Source organism: Ostrea edulis, chromosome 1 (genome assembly GCF_947568905.1).
Source record: "Ostrea edulis chromosome 1, xbOstEdul1.1, whole genome shotgun sequence".
NCBI lineage: Eukaryota > Metazoa > Mollusca > Bivalvia > Ostreida > Ostreidae > Ostrea > Ostrea edulis.
Window position 1 is genome coordinate 4,785,125 of NC_079164.1, and position 6,264 is coordinate 4,791,388.

Genomic DNA, 6,264 nt, shown 5'->3' on the forward strand with positions numbered 1-6,264 from the left:
ACTCCTAACCAAGTGACTAGCTAACACAATCTTATGGTTAAATTCTGTTTTTTCAAAAGCAATTTAACAGAGTGGTTAGTTATCACTGTGTTAACAGAGTTAACCACTTGCTAATCATTTGATTACCCATGATGCATATGTACTTCCTATGAATAAGAATTCAGGGGTGTGTGTGTGTGTGTATATATATATATATATATATATATATATATATAATGTGAGTATTTAAGTTTAACATACAGTGAAATGAAATTTCAACAAAGTGTGAAAACAGAATGACAAGCTTGTACTCGTTTTTTCAATATATTTTATTTTACCTCAAAATCAACAAGTACATTAAGAGAAATCCATGATTAATGTCACATTGGACCCCCTTGTAGTCCCATGTGCATGAGGAGAATTTTTTAGAGAAAAAATGATATAAAACTTTAAGTCAGTTCATAATTTAATAAATTTCTTAACATATTCTGAAAAAACTACTTTTTTATCCCAATCCTCTAGATAACTAAAAGTCATCTTTTCTACAGGATAATTTTTTCTTTTACCGGAGGATTTAAATTTTCATGCCCCGCCCTGTAATATCTCAGATTCGGGGGTGTTTGGTTGTTGGTCTCTCTGCAAAAACTTTAATTTTGGTCCTAACTTTTGATTGGTCAGTGCTACAGCTTTCATACTTCACGTGTATTCCTTGTGACTTAATAGACCTTGATTTTCTTTTGGCTAAAATATTTTTGACACCTTGACCTTGTAATTTAATTTACTTTTGTTAAACTTTAACCTTGGCCATTACTTCACTGCCAAACTGGTGCAATAGTGTTTCACAAACACACCATGTTTTATGCTAGCTTTCCCTACATAGAGGCTAGCCTAGCATATTGCTCAATTTCGTAGTGCTAACTAGCACTGTGTAGCTGCTACGATCTTGAATGCACTTCGGGACAGCATCCAGCACAATATTGTGCATATTGTTTTACGTTGAAATATACAGGAAAAATCTGTAAAAGATGTGTCATTGCAAGAAGGACAAGGCCATACAACGTGTGAAAATAATGTGAAAGCATCTCCAGGGTGTGTAGAATCGGTTTTGTTCAATGTATTGCTTGTGGGGGACAGTCTGGATGGGGCCACAAAGGGCTGCAGAGATGACCATAGGCATTCTCAGAAAAAGACACCATGATGAACTAGAAGACTTTGAAAGAACTATATAGAAAACAGCTTTTTTCCCCTCATTTAAAATCAAAAATGTTGAATTAACTTTTAAGAGCTTGACTATAAATCTTATTTTTTTTTCTTAAAAGAGATCATATATCATTTATATGTCAAAGACATTTTCACAGAATTTGTTCCTGAAAATCAAAAGAGGTGTATTTTCTTTATTTCACAATTTATTATTATAGCTAGTCCTTGACAAATCTTATTTTTTTATATGTTTTTCTCTCTAAAAATAATAAATCACAGCTTTGGACAAGCACAATTTTCTGTCATTAACTTATACTTTTATGTGTTATCTAAAAAAAAACTATGTGTAAAATAGCCACCTTATTACCATACTGAAAATGATGTGAAAATTATCATCTTGTGAAATTATCATCTTCATGATGTCGTGATATTGAATCTGCAAGGTCGTTTTGGTCAGATTGGAAATCATCAACAGCTACTTTGCATTAGGACTCTTGCACTGCAAACACACCTTGAACGCTTTGAAACAAAAGCATGGTTGTCATGGTGTTCTGTCAAAGTATACAAGCACTATTAAATGTAGTGTTTAAACTAAACTTTGTTCTCAAGATTTTCCTCAGGGCAAAGTTTGAGCATCAATAGGGGTGTATTGAGGGTTTACATATGAAGAACATGTAAGAATATGTTTTCAAAATCTGATCATCAACAATTTGACAAAATAATATTCAAGTATCTGTAGATATTGTGTAGAATAAAATCTGTTTGAATAAATATGACCTGGCAAGGGCCAAAAAAAATACCAATAATGAATTAGGCCCTTATGATACCTGCATATACTTATTTCTAAAACATTGATTAGGGATCCCCCCACCTGGGCTTACTCCCTATGGGAAGAGCACCTCCGGAAAGCCTTCAGTTTCATAACTTTGCTTTCACACACACACACACAATACATGTTACACCATGGAATTATAGATTTGTGAATGTGCCCTTTGCAGGAAGGAAACCCTGTTAGAAATACTTGTAGTAGATAAGTAACAAATTCCAAATTTCAGGAAAAGGTCTATCATTTATTTACACAGCTAGTGGAAGCTTATCTAATGCCATCATAGGACCACGGTGTCATTTGTTAATGAATGTTGTACATAGAACCGCGGCGTCGTTTGTTAATTAATGTCGTACATAGGACCGTGGCATCGTTTGTTAATGAATGTCTTACATAGGACCGTGGCGTCGTTTGTTAATGAATGTCTTACATAGAACCGCGGCGTCGTTTGTTAATTAATGTCATACATAGGACCGCGGCGTCGTTTGTTAATGAATGTCTTACATAGTGCAGACATTCCTTGACCCTTTTAGGGTTAGGTGTAGGTCACATTGTACAGAATGTCTTACATAGTGCAGACATTCCTTGACCCTTTTAGAGTTAGGTGTAGGTCACATTGTACAGAATGTCTTACATAGTGCAGACATTCCTTGACCCTTTTAGAGTTAGTTGTAGGTCACATTGTACAGAATGTCTTACATAGTGCAGACATTCCTTGACCCTTTTAGGGTTAGGTGTAGGTCACATTGTACAGAATGTCTTACATAGTGCAGACATTCCTTGACCCTTTTAGAGTTAGGTGTAGGTCACATTGTACAGAATGTCTTACATAGTGCAGACATTCCTTGACCCTTTAAGGGTTAGATGTAGGTCACATCGTACAGGAACCTTTTGTTGATTTTGAGTCATTGAAGATTAATTGCTGTTAAGCATTCAGATCAAACAGCAATTTTCTGTAATATGAGTTCAGACAGTTCTTATTTTGTTGAACTATTGTATTATTTTTTAATTACATGTAACTATAATTAATTAAACAGCATTTTTCTGTTAAATGAGTCCCAGTCAGTTCTATTAATTTTGTTGGACATATTCTCCATTCCACAAAATGTTTATATCTAACTTTATCACGTACTTATAAGTATTTCATTCATAAATGATTTTTTAGCTCACCTGAGGTGAAAGCTCAAGTGAGCTTTACTGATCACCCGTATTCCGGCGTCCGTCCGTCCATCTGTCCGTCCGTCTGTAAACTTTTCACATTTTCAACTTCTTCTCAACAACCACTGGGCCAATTTCAACCAAAGTTGGCACAAAACATCCTTAGGTAAAGGGAATTCTAAATTGTTAAAATAAAGGGCCAGGCCACCTTCCAAGGGGAGATAATCAAGAAAAGGTAAAAATAGGGTAGGGTCATTAAAAAATCTTCTTCTCAAGAACCACTGGACCAGAAAAAATGAAATTTATATGAAAGCTTCCTTATATAATGCAGATTCTAAATTGTTAAAATCATGGCCCCCGGGGGTCGGATGGGGCCACAATAGGGGATCAAAGTTTTACATACAAATATATAGGGAAAATCTTTAAAAATCTTCTTCTCAAGACCCACTGAGCCAGAAAAGCTGAGATTTACATGAAAGCTTCCTGACATAATGCAGATTCAAGTTTGTTCAAATCATGGCCCCCGGGGGTCGGATGGGGCCACAATAGGGGATCAAAGTTTTACATACAAATATATAGGGAAAATCTTTAAAAATCTTCTTCTTAAGAACCACTGAGCCAGAAAAGCTGAGATTTACATGAAAGCTTCCTGACATAATGCAGATTCAAGTTTGTTAAAATCATGGCCCCCGGGGGTCGGATGGGGCCACAATAGGGGGTCAAAGTTTTACATACAAATATATAGGGAAAATCTTTAAAAATCTTCTTCTCAAGAACCACTGAGCCAGAAAAGCTGAAATTTATATGAAAGCTTCCTTATATAATGCAGATTCTAAATTGTTAAAATCATGCCGCCCGGGGGCCGGATGGGGCCACAATAGGGGATCAAAGTTTTACATACAAATATATAGGGAAAATCTTTAAAAATCTTCTTCTCAAGAACCATTGGGCCAAAGAAGTTCACATTTACATGAAAGCTTTCTGACATAGTGTAGATTCAAGTTTGCAAAAACCATGGCCTCCAGGGGAAGGTTTGGGGCCATAATAGGGACTACGGTTTTACATGCAAATAGATATGGAAAATCTTCTGATATGGACCAAGGTGACTCAGGTGAGCGATGTGGCCCATGGGCCTCTTGTTACTATCTGTTTTAGATTGAAACAAATGAGTTGATTCAAATTTTGAATGATGTCAAAAATTTAAGTGTTGAGTTTTTCAAATATGTACAAGAAAAAAAATCAGTTTTAGTTTGGAGTTCCCTCCCTTATGCCACTACCGTTCTTGCACATCTCATGTGTTCAAGATAATTGACACATAATTACATTGATTTTTATGTTAATGAATTATGCATTCCATATAACTTTTCAATTATCAAGAATTTTAGATGAATTAATATTTGATGAATTGATTTTAATGTAGACAATGAATGCTTAATTAAGAGAAAGAAAATTCAGTAATTCAATTTTTGATAATTTAGTTTTGTGTTTTTCTGGATAAAGAGATATGAAGAAGTTGTATTTTGTGTGTTCTAAATGTATCATTAATTAAGTGGTGTCATCTATCAATATTAAAGTTATATTAAGGAAAATGATGATAATAAATGGATTTATATATCCTGATAAACATGTTTTACTGTCAAATTCAGGATATCCAAACCCATATGATAAATTCAAAAGCTGTGGTGTAATCAAAGTGAATGCTTTGTTTATCAGGAGATCTTATTAGCATTTTGAATTACGTAGTATTTTCCCCATCGTATCTTTGTAAACAACTCTGAATAGACAAGTAAACAGATGAAGATGTGGTACAATATTTCTAGAGAGAAAGATGTCATTAACAGATGAACAGATGAAATTGTGGTACAATATTTCTAGAGAGAAAGATGTAATTAACAGATGAGCAGATGAAATTGTGGTACAATATTTCTAGAGAGAAAGATGTAATTAACAGATGAACAGATGAAATTGTGGTACAATATTTCTAGAGAGAAAGATGTAATTAACAAATGAACAGATGAAATTGTGGTACAATATTTCTAGAGAGAAAGATGTAATTAACAGATGAACAGATGAAATTGTGGTACAATATTTCTAGAGAGAAAGATATAATTAACAGATGAAGATGTGAAACAATATTTCTAGAGGGAGAGATGTATTTAAATCTCTGAATGTTGTTAATGGATCACCATTTGCAGCCATGTCCTTAGATAGTCTTTATTTTTACAAATTAAACTAAATGCCACATCCCTACTCTAATGGATCAACATTCCTGTCACCTGACTCATTCTTGTCTGCCCTTGTTTTTTATAGGTGCACTGTGTACTTTCACATTTTCACTTTAAATCTAAATATGGAGGCATTACAAGGAAGTGGCCTTTTAAAAAAACAGATACATTTTTCAAATGAAATTTAGAACTTGTTTACATAGCTTCAAGGTCTTATGGAAATTTTTCTATTACAGAAAATAAAAAAAATGCTTCGAGTTTGACAAAATTGAGCGATATATTTTTTTTGTTATTTACGTGCATATTGCCATTGATCTGTCGGTACTTGCAGTGTTTAATTAAAGACTTGGTAGTGTGGAACACTTTGAAGTTGTTTTGAATGCAATTTCATTTCATAGAATTTTTTTTACTGCATATGTCATATCACAGTTCTTTTATATATATATATATATATATATATATATATATATATAAATGTGTGTGTGTAATACTTTATATATAATCCAGAAACAAGTATAGAAAAATCAATATATTAAAAACATTACAAAGCCAATAGAGTATTTGAATAGATTCTTTTTTAGGAATCTAAACAATTTTCAATGATCATGTCAAAAGCTGGCGAGTTCTGACTGCCCACATCAGTCATCATCGATCAGCCACCTACTGCATGCAAACAAGGTCATATATCTGAAGCGAAGGTCGTATATTTGGAACACCAATCACAATTATTGTATCATAAATTGCCAGAAAATATAGAGAATGTGAAGTAGCTGATATAATCATTAAATATTTGGACAAGTGTTGGAAGCGGGTGGGGTAGAAAAGTAGTGTATCTTATCTTAAAAGAGATTTGTAACCTATATCATTTCAATTTGT

General features: G+C 33.7%; 1 protein-coding gene across 4 annotated transcripts in view; it reads left to right on the plus strand.

Annotated features, from left to right (window-relative positions):
- Positions 1-6,264, plus strand: part of LOC125664380 (uncharacterized) — a 71,526-nt gene that overhangs the window by 43,592 nt on the left and 21,670 nt on the right. The window lies entirely within an intron of this gene.